The 13,691-nt window shown below is 33.3% G+C and overlaps 1 protein-coding gene across 1 annotated transcript in view; it reads left to right on the top strand.

The window, feature by feature from the left end:
* The window catches only part of LOC108973161 (diacylglycerol kinase 1), a 193,514-nt gene that overhangs the window by 23,073 nt on the left and 156,750 nt on the right, over positions 1–13,691 (top strand). The window contains exon 2 of the mRNA XM_018940226.1: positions 6,975–7,134. The gene's annotated coding sequence lies outside the window, so the exon portion shown is untranslated. The remainder of the gene's footprint in view (positions 1–6,974; positions 7,135–13,691) is intronic.

The following is a 13,691-nucleotide window of genomic DNA, read 5'->3' as shown; positions in this document are numbered from 1 at the left end:
TCTTCGTACAGTTTGCGCAGATATTTGTACGCCATAGTATTCCTCTAATTGAGCCCTAATTTCTGTGGATGTTTAAAATGGATCAGACTTACTTAGCCTTACTAAGGCCCTATCGTCAGAACGGGTGGTCTTTCTTGGCTTTTACGCGGTAAATTTTCAAAAGTCTTATTTTTTTTATAAAATTGAACAGCGTTATTAATTTTGCCTCGAGAAAATCTTAAAACACCTACAACTTCGCAATATTTTGATTTTTTTGAAAACATTCCCATATAACCCTTTTTTTGCTTGAAGTTGTGCTTTTATTCTTGCCCATGACAACGATGACTACAAATTTTGTTAAAAATAACTTAATTTAGTAAAAAAGAACAATATTGATGTAAATTGTGGCGAAAAAATTTTAACTTACCCGTTTCAAACAGAATGACTTAATTATGTGAGCACACTTTTATTGACAATAAATGGAAAATTCATTTAAACTCTCCCAAACGAAAATACTTGAATGCGCTGTAAATCGGTGGCGTTCCTAGAATAACGGAACTTTTTGCTCGCGCAATATTAGGGATGTTGCATAAAGAAATATACCTCGTTTTTTTACATGTTGTAAAAAAGTACTGAATGACTTAATTATATGAGCACAAGTGTATATAGGGATGCCACAACAGAAAAAAATATTATTTTTCATAAAAAATATTTTTATGTCTGTTTAGTACGTTTAAAACATGTAAAGTTAGTTTTGCAAAAAAAAAATTTTTTTCAATACACAAAAAGGAAAAAAATTATATTAATTTTTCAAAAAATATTTTTTAATTAAGAGTTTCATAGAATTTCAAAAATATCAACATAAATTATCGGCTGCAAACTTTTCGAAAAAAAAGTTGCCACCTTTTTATAAGCAAACCACTAAAAATTAGCGTTTTTACTTATTTCCTCAGCAGTGTTCAACTCTTAAATCATTTCAAATTTTGCAATTTATTTGTATGTATACTACCTGTGTTTACAAAATTTCGTGAAGTTCTTGCTTATGGCCACTCTACACAGCTAAACTTTTCAGAATATCTGCGTAATAGCATTTTCATGGGAATTTTACAAACTTCTTTGGCATGCATAGGTACACAGTTAACTTTTACTTACGTGAAAATAACTGTTTTCTAATATGCTGCCAGTGACACTTGAGGCAACATATGTGCGTGTGTGTGGGTGAGCATATAAGGAATGCGAGCAAGAGCATGTCAAACAGCTTTGGTTACAAGAGTGCAAAAGCAAACAAACAACAAAGAAACAATAGCAACAAGACTTAAGGCCAAGTAGGAAATAATTAAGAACAAAAAAGTTTTTTGACAGAAAAGAGAAGTCGAAAATTTTATTTACATAGTTCAATAAGAGCTCTCAATTGCTAAATTCATTAAATGTAAGCTGGAGGACATTATAGTTTAGTTTTAAAAATTTTTAAGAAAAAATAAATCTTAAAAATTTAAAATAATTTCGATATATATTTATTGAAAAATTGTGTAGGGTTGATAGATTAAATTTTTTTGAAATTTTTATTTTTTACTGAATACAAAACTGAGATCACTTAAATTCATTTTAAAATTTTGTACAACAAGGTTGCCACCTAGCAAAAAACAATAATATTTGAAAATTTTCATTGTTTATATGAAAATTATGTACWACAGGATTGCCACCTACTAACAAAAATAATATTTGAAATTTGTCATTATTCTGAATTATATGTAAGAATGGTACATTCATTAAAGGTACTAAAAAGGGCATATACATTAAAAAAAAACGTTGCCACCTCTTTTTATTCTAAATTATTTTGAGATTGAATRATTAGAATCTAACACACAAGCTCAAAATAATGATAGAGACAAAAATCAAAACAAATAATTTCGTCTTTATATTATTTCTGTAAATTTGTTGTATATAAATATGTAAAACTGAAATCTCTTACAAAAAATTGAAAATTGTATCAAACAAGGTTGCCATCTACTAACACAAAATTGGTTTATTATATAAGGAATGAAGGCGTATTCGGAAAAATAAGCAAAAGCGTTGCCACATTTTTCGTYTTGAAATTATATCTAGATGATATACTTAGAAATTAACACACACATTAAAAAAATAGAGCGGCGTTGCTACTAAATATTTTTTTAAATTATATATTATTTTGATTGCACAATTCAGCATTTCAAATTTTTTATTAAAAAAAGCAAAAACGATTATCTATGAAGTAATCAAACAAAATTTATTGCGTATACGAAACCCTTTATACATTTTTTTGCTCCAAATTGTTCTACAGGGTCATTACTGTGGACACTCACAACGCCGGCATACCTTTACGTGCGCGAACGCATTTACGAGCCACGCATAGTTACTACCGGATACATGAAGTGTTGAAGCAACAAGATACCCACACATACGCACACATCCACACATAATGACAACACATGAAGTGGCCAGCCTGCACTGGCAGGTGCGGTTTTCGTTACAAAATGTCGGAGACAGTGCATGGCACAGGTAACCAAAGTTGTGGGCCCTCAACTTAAGAGCGAATATTTCCTTTTTCGTCTTTCTTTGTTTCCACTCCCACTTCGACAATGGCTTAGGAATTCCAAGAGTTCAGTACACAAAGTCGTGGTTGTTGTTATKCATTATTTATTTGCTTTAGTTGCGTGTCCCTCCTGGTGCTCAAAAATAGTTCGGTTTTTATCTAGGTTYTCAAGTATGTTGCGCTTTTCTAAATTTTTCCCTTCGTAAAGAAATTGCTGCYAATGCCGTGGCTATAACAAATTGCCTTGCAGGCAAACTACTTGTACATTGGCTAACAAGTATCCAAGTAGCTGTATATACAAATAGAAATGTGTGTGTGTRAAGAAATGCGTGTGCGCCGGCCAAAGCGGAAATCGTTGCGAAAACAAGTTTCCTTCCTCCGCTAAATCACTTGCTTGCTTAGTGGCAGCTATATGTGTGTGTGTGTACCGTTTACCTTCTATTATCTAATAATRCACAAATGTGTGTTTAAAAAATACCTCCGCATGCTTGCCATACCTTCCAGAAACAATTTCAGCTATTCACTTTTTAGSAACTGAATAATTCTTACTTTATATACCGTTATGTGGGATTTGTTGGAGCTTTTTGGTTTACTGCGTTTGTGTGCTATACATTTCGTAAAATACTTTCATTCAATAAGTATGCTTATAAGAACCTTCTAAGCAATGTTAACAATGAACTGCCGCAGGTGCCTGTGGTGGTAAAGCATTTATGTGTGTGTGAAGAGTGAGGAGGGCATACTATAAAGTATGTATGATGAAGAAACATAGTAAAAGTGAAAGTACAAACGAAATATTTTGGAATTCTGAACCTGCCAACCTCTTTGATATTCCTATGACATTCTATACCAGAAAGTATGCTAATATTATTTGAGAATGCTGAATTTAGCCATAATATCATATACTTGTATAACAAAACTTCGAATATTTTTACATGCTTCAGTAAAAATTTCCTTAAAGAATCATAACAAAAGATTTGTATATATCTGACTAAAAATACTGTAAAAGCTTAACTTGAAAACTGAATGGTTGTTATCGAAATCGTTACAGTTTTTGGTAGCAACATGTTAAAAYCTTGGCGCACAAATGTAGGCAACGTGTTTAGAGCGTACTCGCACACTTAATAGAAAACTCGTTTTCGTCGTTCAAGTTATATCGTTTTTTTCTTTTCGAGATAACATTTTAGAACACTTAGCCTAGCTATCCTCGATCGCACAAGTCCTCAAGGCTTTTAGACAATATTTTAGAGGTGTTGTATAATTCAAAAATCGATATTTTGAGCCCGTACACCCACSTAAGCCCTTAATAAAAATGAAGCGTTACATGTTAGAATAACGTGTCTTCAAAATTTTTAAAAATTAATGAAAGCTTGACTGCTTCATATCGAAAATTTCATAGAAAATATAGTAGTTTTCATTTCATTCAAGTTAAAAAGGTTATTAATAATGAATAAACTCGTCCTGCCTGTCCTGAATAAAGTCTTTTTGGAACGAACGCAACCAATGGTAGTGAAATTGGAAGATTTGAACCATAATCAGGCGAGGCAAAATTTCCCTGCTGCTGGGTGAGGTCGAGCATTGTCTTTTGTGTAAGCGCAAATTTTTATAATTTTTTCGCCAATCGTTGGCTTTACTTTTAGAAGTTGTTCTCACTAGCTCTTCATATTAATGAAGCTCATAATAAATAGGACGCTCTAATCCCATCAAATACAGAGCATTACCTTAGCAGCGCTGATATTTGGCTGGTTTATCAAGTTTCACATATAGTTTTTGCACTACGGTTGTTGCAATGGATCCAGCAATCACAAACCGATGAAAACACTTCTTATTTCTGAATATAATTTTATATTTGCTGTAGTTAAAAACTTTAGAAAATGCAAAGAATAAATTAAACAAAGTTCAAATGTTGAGTATAATATGTAAAAAAAAAATATCGGGTTATTTTCCGCCTTTTGCAGGCTTAAATAGGCAGGTATACTTCGCAATTAACCCAATTTCCGAAATAGTGACGGAATATCTGATTAATAATTAGTAACATTTTTGAAACATTTTCTCCACACTAGGTCATAAATAAAACTAGTRCGCAAAAATATCACAAATTTCTATACTTCAGCCCAATTTAATTGTTTTCATTTATGGGTATTTGCATGTATTTTTATTTCATATAAAATTTATTATATCGCTTATTTGTCAACACTTACCCCGCATCATAAATTTTAAAGACAAAACTAAGAATTCTTTATCAACAAACGGCCTTCACATATGTCTTAGTATGCTTCCTTATCACTTTTTACTCTGTTTGGTTGGTCGTGTTCTTATCTCTATGCTGTCGCATGGCTGCAAAGAGAAACAAAAATAGTGTTGGTCAAGGGTTTGTTTAAAAAAAAATATATATAAATAAATAAAATAAGAAAAAGTATATGAAAACAATTTATTTTTGCAATGGGGAAGAATTAAAAATAAGTAGAAAGGAATCAATAAGCATACAAGTTTTTGCCAAAACTTAACCAAATATAAAAATTCTGACTAAATTCTATTGCTAACTCTAGTATTTTCCCAGACAAAAATGGTTAAGTGAGATATTACTAAAACTTTCGGTGAAGATGTATCTGACGGCCACATATTCAGTATCTGTGGGCTTGAAAACGATACGAATTAGGCCATTTTCGGAAGGGAGATAGCATAATGTGAAAAAGAGGAATGTAGTTTTTTTTTTTTATAGGAGCAGTAAGCATGGCATTTAAATAGTTACTGAAGCAAGCTCTCTAAACGAGAGGAATACTACAATTCTTCCCGAGCTCAGTGAAACTTTGGTTTACCTATAGCGAAAGAAATACCCATTTCCTAGGTCTAAGATCTTTGAATCCACTGTAACTGTCTCTGGTCAATGCCTTTTTGTAAAGACAATTACCCTTTCGTTTAACTTTAGTGAGGTCAACAACCTTTCTTCAAGGCAATGACCTCTTTGTTTACGTTTAGTATTGACAACAGCCATTAATTCCCTAAATCAAAAACCTGTTTGTTTACCTTTAATGAGGRCAACAACTATTCGCTAGATCAATGACCCTTKATGAGGTCAATGMCCGTTTTGTTTACATTTAGCGAGGACAACAATTCTTAAAGAGAACAATGGTATTTAATTTTACCGATGATAACMACCCTTAAAGAGAACAATAATCCTTACCTTCAGCAAACACAACAGCTCATAGCCAAGTCAATGAGTCAAGGGATTGTTTACTTCGTTAAATTCGGTAGTACAAAACTATAATACAAAAAAAATTCATAATTCGATAGATTTCATTTGTACTGATTTTTTCGATCAACTTACTGTCGCCTTTGACATTAGCTAATGCACAATTTATTGAAGATATTTCGTCAAATGAGAAACTTGCAATCATTTTATTCAGATCGATCAGTTGAGTACGTAAGGGCCTTAATCCGGCCCTGGTAAGGTACATGTTATAATGGTCCGATATCAGTGGTTTCGACAAATGAGCAGCGTCTTGGGGAGGAAAAAACCTGCGATATCTCAAAAACTGAGAGATTAGTTCAGGGATATACTGATATACAAAGAGAAAAACGAACTTGATTACATCGGCTCAGTTTGTATTGCTGATCGCTTATTTTAAATAATATAATTAAAGGGTCTCCGTTGTTAATAAATATATAWGTATATAAATTCATATATTTTTACCCATTATCACTTTGATGCGTTTTGTTTACATTGCCGGAATATGAATAAGAACAATAACTACAATCAACGCTTATCTTATCATGAGCAAACAAACAGATTTATCTGCGTTGAATGATTTTCATTAACAAAATATTCAGTCATGCCACACGCAACAGCTCGTTGAAGCATCGTTATATGTATTTGCCTCTGTCACTGCGTGCATTAAGTAACAGTACTTCCGCTTAGCGGTTGCTGTGAACAATATGTTGTTGTTGTACGTTTATATGCAGTTAAAATAAATAAGGAAAGTATAAGCAATTGTTGTATAAAAATGTTATATGATATATGATTTGCTTGGTATAAGAATTATTTACATTAAAAGCAAGCGAATTKTTTGTAAAATATTTGGAATGTTTGAGTTTTTGGAAAAATAAAAATAAAATTTTGGTTCCAACTGATGACATATGAGTATTAAAACAAASTTAAAAGAATAAAAAAAGAATTAAAATTAWTTTTTTTTTTAATAATTTTAAAAATATAAAATAATTTAAGCTAATAGCACCCAAATCCACTACTCAGTTTAAAAAAAAAAATATTAAATATGCTAAAATGTTTAGCTTCAATGGTATTGCAAACCTATCTAATTTCGCAACGAATAACAAAAATATATTTCAATTATTGCTAATTATATTGAATTGTGAATATATTTCAATAATTGCAAATACAAGTAATCAATTTATATTTTMTTTTCAGATTTCTTATTTTATTCTTCCATAATGGCAGAAATCATAACATCAACTGTAAATGTCTAAAGCTCGAAGTGTTTGTTGTAAGTGTGCCTAAAGTGTAAAGTTTGAGCTTCAATTTCATCTCATAATAATTCTTCACCATCGAAAGGAAATAAGCAAAAGAGGTAAGGAAATACAATTTTTATAAATATATACTATGTATATGTCACACAAAACTGATATTTTAGAATTTTATTAAAACTGTTGCCTACATTTTGGCGCAGTGCTGAAAGTATGAATTTTTCAACATTTGTTTTATTGAAAAACAACAACATTTTATGGTTTATTTCTATTAAAACTAAGAAGCATTGGATTTTTTGCTTTATAAACGCAAATGAAAATTTATTGGTGTGACATCACAGTTTTTTGCGATGCTGCAGTGAATATATAATGAGAAGTATAGTTGGCCTTATATTGCTGGAATTTTSTTGAAACWCTTTTCTATCGGGCCAAAAACAAGTCAGTTGAAAAATCGCCGGCCCCACACATAAATGGCGCTAATATAATTGATTCCGTATGATTTTTGGTTTAAAAAGGCGCGTATATAAAGTGCTGCGAAAACATTATTTGGTGAATTAAATCATTTTGAGTGGAGCAACTTTTTTTATTGTGAAATTTGTTATTAAACTATTGCGTTTGACGATCTGTATGTTGGGATGCGTATGGAATAATTTTTATCGACTACCTTGAAAAGGGGAGGATGATCAGTAGCGACTATTACATAGCGTTATTGATCACTCGAAGGACAAAATCGCCGAAAAAGGGCTGCATGTGAAATGGGTTACGAATTGCGTCCAGTATATTCCACCAGCGGCTATTTCCTGGTTTCAGAACTGAAAAGAATGCTCGCTGAGAAAAAATTTTCGTCGAATGAGGAGGTGATGACAAAATCTGAAGCTTCTTTTGAAGTTAGGCATAAGTCGAAYGACAAAAATGGTAGAGAAAAGTTGGACGGTCGCTATAATCAGTGCATTACCCTGGAAGGGTAAGGGAAGGGTGTTGAGTCATAAAAGCGAAGTTTGGCAAAAAACTGTGTCTTACTTTTCAATTGACTTGTTCAAATATCATTTTTAAGGATTTTATATGATAATAAAATGCAGGTTGAAAAAAAAAGGAGGATTTTTTTAGTTTTTTTTATGTTTTCAAAAAAATGTCGACCAATGACTCCATTTTTCGTTTATACCAATTTTCGATAACCCGGCTTAAATTTCGGCTCCAACCTCTCCAAGCATTTGCTGACTAATTGGCATAATTTAACATATCCCCAGATAAAATAATAAAGAGGCGTTAGATCACATGATATTGGCACTCATTTGACTGCGCCATTTCTCAAAATTAACGAGTCGCCAAACTTTGTTGCAAATATGTCCACGTTTAGCCGTAAAACATATCTTTCGCATCAATTTTTTCAACATCGATCGCTATTTATGGCAACGGCATTTTCTTCCTCATTTCGAAAGCTATAAGGCCCGATAATAATGCCRCCATACCACAATATGACACAAAAGCTTTTCCTGAACCACACACGAGCAATTGACTCACCCCAAAAGCGACAATTTGGTTTGTTAACGAAGTCGTTAAGCCAGAAACTGTCCTCAGCTGAGAAGCTGATGGATGAACGTGAATTTATGTCATCCCTATTGATARACGCTGTATTTAACTTCTACTAATTTTATATACAAAAACAAAATAATGAATTCAAAACAAACAAAAATGACTTGCATTAAATTTAAGAAAAAAATCAACTTCCCAACAAATGTGTACCAAATATAATCAGCTTTCAGTAGCTTAAGCATTTCTCGCACCATCATTGGCTCTTTAATTGATTAATTCATGTACTGTCATGAATATATACTCAAATTATAACATCAGTAACTGTCAATAATTAGTTTTCCTGACATTCATTTGAGTGATTTACAGACTAACGGCTTCAACATATAAAAATAATAACAGTGTGTTCGACAGCCACTCACCACTGCATGCATTCGTATTTGTAAACATTATTATGAGTCATCACAGATCATAATTATGCCAGCAGCGACAGCAAACGATAAAACGACACACGCGTGCCGACAAATACTCGCGCCTGCGCAACAAAGTTAAGCTATCAATCAAACATCAAGTAAATAAATATACATAGATAAAAATGCTTGAGGCAAGGCAAAAGCATAGAAAATTATGAGGGAAAGTAAAAATAAAAATGTGCGGCTTAATATCTAGTATTTACTTTAACTTTACTTTAGTTAAGTAAAGTGGCTGTTTGCTGTGTTGAAGATGAAAATAATTGATCTGTCTACTTTCAGCCGCGACTGTATGCGCGCGCAAATGGTTAATTACTTTAAAACTGGTGACCATATGGCAATGGCGCACCAAAACAAAGCCACAAAAACTAGAAACTCAAGCGGTTGCTGCGGGTGGTTGAGGGCGGCAGTATGTGCTGCGACTTCGATATGCCACACGTGATTGCGCGAAAATATTCCAACGTTTGTGCGCTAATTGAACCGCAAAGCGGGCATTTAAAACGAGTTCAGATAGACAAACAACGAAAACGTACCAATACAGACGCACACGCACACACATACAGGTTACACTGTGAAGCAATGGCGGTGCGCTTATCAGTTGTCTGCATGCGTACTGTTGTAAATTTGAATAGCGCAAAGGTAGCGGCGRTAGTAGGCGACGAGAGTTGAAATATATAAAATGTTTGCCGCTACAACAACAATACAACAAATACCGCTTTTTGTTTGTATTTCACTGAATATGTACGAGATATACATGCATATATACATGTTTGTGGGTTTAAATGTATGTATGTATGTATTTTTGCATGTGTGCGTGACTGTCAAAAAACATTCAGCATAASTTGTGGGATTTCGTCATTCACACAGTCAATTGTCCAACTTGCCAACCCCGCATTGCCTGCACACATTGAGTATACACAGCGTCTATTCGTTACACATACGCCCCGTGGCACCAACTGTGCTTTCGCTTTGTTTCTGCGATAGCACGCAAAAATTTTGATATGCTGGTCGGCATTGAAAGCTTGATTCGCGCGCACAAAAATATTGAATCGTTATGCTGCTGCATATGCGTATGCGTGTGTGTGTGTGCGTATTTGCCTTTTGCGGTAATTATATGCAAACAAGGCGCATATCGTTCGTCACCGGTGCGGCAGTGGAGATTTTTTATCCTAAAAAATAATTTTTTTTGCAAATATTACGACAATTTTTGCATATCTATATATGCTTTGTGGCATTGTTATAAGAAAAATGAGAAACGCACTATTTTAAGCACACAGGTACGAGTACACATACAAAAATATACATTCMCATACATATATATACAATTACCACTAAAAGTATGTGAAAGCATTGTTTTGTTAGATTATGAGACTCGCGCACAATACAATAAACTGTTTGTTATGCTTGAGTGCGCCTAACAGCCACCAAGCTGACGCCTACTGCCTAATGGTCGAAGGTCTTTAGCCCGCTGTCAGTCAACTTCATACAAATTACATCACACGTACACATGTATGTGTGTGAGTGCAATTATGCGCAGTTATTTGTCAGTTCGCTTGCTCGCTTGTTTATATATTCTTTGGTTTTTTTTTTTAGTTAGCCACCATTCGTCTCTCATACCCTCTTATTTGTCAACTTTCTATTTCTCAGCGGCCTCACATTGCTTGCTCATTTGCCAGCTTCCATTTTGCTGTGATCCTTTTGCATATTTTCTTTGCTTACTTATTTATTTATTATTTATTATGTTGGAGCCGTCGGTGGCATGCATTCTCTGCGGTGCTATGCCCGGTTCGTTAACTTTTGTTGTGACATTCAACCCACAATGTTATTTACATATATATCAAAATCAGTTTTAATGTCAGCAACAAATGTTAGTGTAGGCAAGATAAACTTACAGATACAACTTAAACAGTTATACGTTTTATATACATTTATCTATATATATATATATATATATACGTTTGAATACAAGTACAATTGTAGGTGTGTAAAATATGTTAATTGTATGCTCTATGCTCTGCCTGTAGGGTTTTGCAAGAACTTATTTGCACATTAAGTTATGTAATGTCGAAAGACGTCAATTCAGTGAAGGCCAGCATAAAGTGAATAGACAGTTCCATAATGGCTTAAACAGAAGACTTGTTTCATGATTTCGATTTAAAGAATATACAAAAGGAAAATTCAAAAGGTTTGAAAAAAATCCTTTTTAAAGAAGACCAAATTGTATTCATTTACTAAATTCTGAAAATTTTCATTTCCATATTTTCTCAGTAGATACGTANCACAATACAATAAACTGTTTGTTATGCTTGAGTGCGCCTAACAGCCACCAAGCTGACGCCTACTGCCTAATGGTCGAAGGTCTTTAGCCCGCTGTCAGTCAACTTCATACAAATTACATCACACGTACACATGTATGTGTGTGAGTGCAATTATGCGCAGTTATTTGTCAGTTCGCTTGCTCGCTTGTTTATATATTCTTTGGTTTTTTTTTTTAGTTAGCCACCATTCGTCTCTCATACCCTCTTATTTGTCAACTTTCTATTTCTCAGCGGCCTCACATTGCTTGCTCATTTGCCAGCTTCCATTTTGCTGTGATCCTTTTGCATATTTTCTTTGCTTACTTATTTATTTATTATTTATTATGTTGGAGCCGTCGGTGGCATGCATTCTCTGCGGTGCTATGCCCGGTTCGTTAACTTTTGTTGTGACATTCAACCCACAATGTTATTTACATATATATCAAAATCAGTTTTAATGTCAGCAACAAATGTTAGTGTAGGCAAGATAAACTTACAGATACAACTTAAACAGTTATACGTTTTATATACATTTATCTATATATATATATATATATATACGTTTGAATACAAGTACAATTGTAGGTGTGTAAAATATGTTAATTGTATGCTCTATGCTCTGCCTGTAGGGTTTTGCAAGAACTTATTTGCACATTAAGTTATGTAATGTCGAAAGACGTCAATTCAGTGAAGGCCAGCATAAAGTGAATAGACAGTTCCATAATGGCTTAAACAGAAGACTTGTTTCATGATTTCGATTTAAAGAATATACAAAAGGAAAATTCAAAAGGTTTGAAAAAAATCCTTTTTAAAGAAGACCAAATTGTATTCATTTACTAAATTCTGAAAATTTTCATTTCCATATTTTCTCAGTAGATACGTATTCGATCACATTCGAACTTTTATGCGCTCAAGGACTGTCAACGAGGAAAGTTTCTGCGTCAAACAAATGTCTAGCATCCTTTAAACTCCATCTCTAACTGACATGTCAAAACACTTCTTTCTTTAGTTTATCCATGTCAAAACAGTTTTAAGTTGTCTAAATACCAACTGATCAAACGTGACCCAGAAAGAAAAACACTAAATTTTCGCGTATTTTAATTACCGCCTTCAAAATTGCTGCCAGTACAAACATGTCAACATTTAAACCAATTTTTCTTTCACTTTTCATAAGTCTCGCCTGAGCTGGACTTCCATCCCTTCGGCTAATTTTGTGTGGTTTCTGTTTTGGATATTATTTTCAAGCGCCATTCGCTAGCTAATTGAACAGTTTCAAAGTTAGATTCATCAACTSACCCATCTCTTTAGCAATARTGATGMGTTTGATGAATATAAAATCCTCAGCTACCTTGTGAAGCATCGCTTTTGTGATTTCTAAAATATTCAGGTCTTTTGGTAAAAGTCTAGCAKTAACATGATTCATATCCMGCATATCTCTGATGCCRGAACTTTGATTTGCAAGCACAATTCTTTAATTTTTYTGATGTTATCTTCATTAGCAGAGCGACTCAGATGAGGCAAGCTTTCGATGAATTTATCATCTTTGCTGAATGCGAAACAAATCAGCCAAACACACACTTCACGCCAACATCAAAAGGATTGTACAACTCTGAGAAAAAAAATTGGGTATCGATTCGCTTTGAGCGCAGTTTAAATTGATCAGTTCGGGAAAATTTAATCAGTTGGTCAGTCTTTGATGAGAAAAAATAAAAATAAGTATAATATTTTCTGACATTGCGGTAGTCAGAAAGCATTATTTCACAGACGTTAACGCCACGCTGTTTTTCGACAAAACTGAATTATTTTAAAACCTTTTCACTTTTTTTTGCTGCTTCTTCCGATATTCCAACGATTTCTTTATTTTATTGACGCATTGATCATTAATTGGTGTTGACGGCCGTACTGGACGTGGTTCAATGCGTTCTCGACTCTCTTTGAATAATTTATACCATTCAAARACATATAATCACGACAAATAATTATCACCAAAAGCCTTTTCCAGCATTCTGCATTTTTCGGAACTTCATTTWTGAATAAATGTAATAAGAACAAGTAAGGAAAAGCTAAGTTCGGGTGTCACCAAACATTTTATACTCTCGCATGATAAAGTGATAATCGAGATTCCATTATCCGTCATTTACATATTTTTTTATTTTGCTGTAAATTAATTAGATTGTGTACTTTGAGTATTGAATGGTATTTTCATTTATTTTAATTGCATTGAAAAGTTATAGTCCGATCACGACAATTTTTCCACAAGGGATACCTCAGCTCAAATACCGTATTTGTGTAAAGTTTTATTCCGCTATCATCATTGGTTCCTAATGTATATATTATACAGAGAAGGCATCAGATGGAATTCAA

This window comes from Bactrocera latifrons, unplaced genomic scaffold (genome assembly GCF_001853355.1).
Source record: "Bactrocera latifrons isolate USDA-ARS-PBARC rearing strain unplaced genomic scaffold, ASM185335v1 scaffold_46, whole genome shotgun sequence".
NCBI classification, from domain to species: domain Eukaryota; kingdom Metazoa; phylum Arthropoda; class Insecta; order Diptera; family Tephritidae; genus Bactrocera; species Bactrocera latifrons.
Note: the sequence above shows the minus strand (reverse complement) of the source record. Positions and strands in the feature narration are given on the sequence as shown.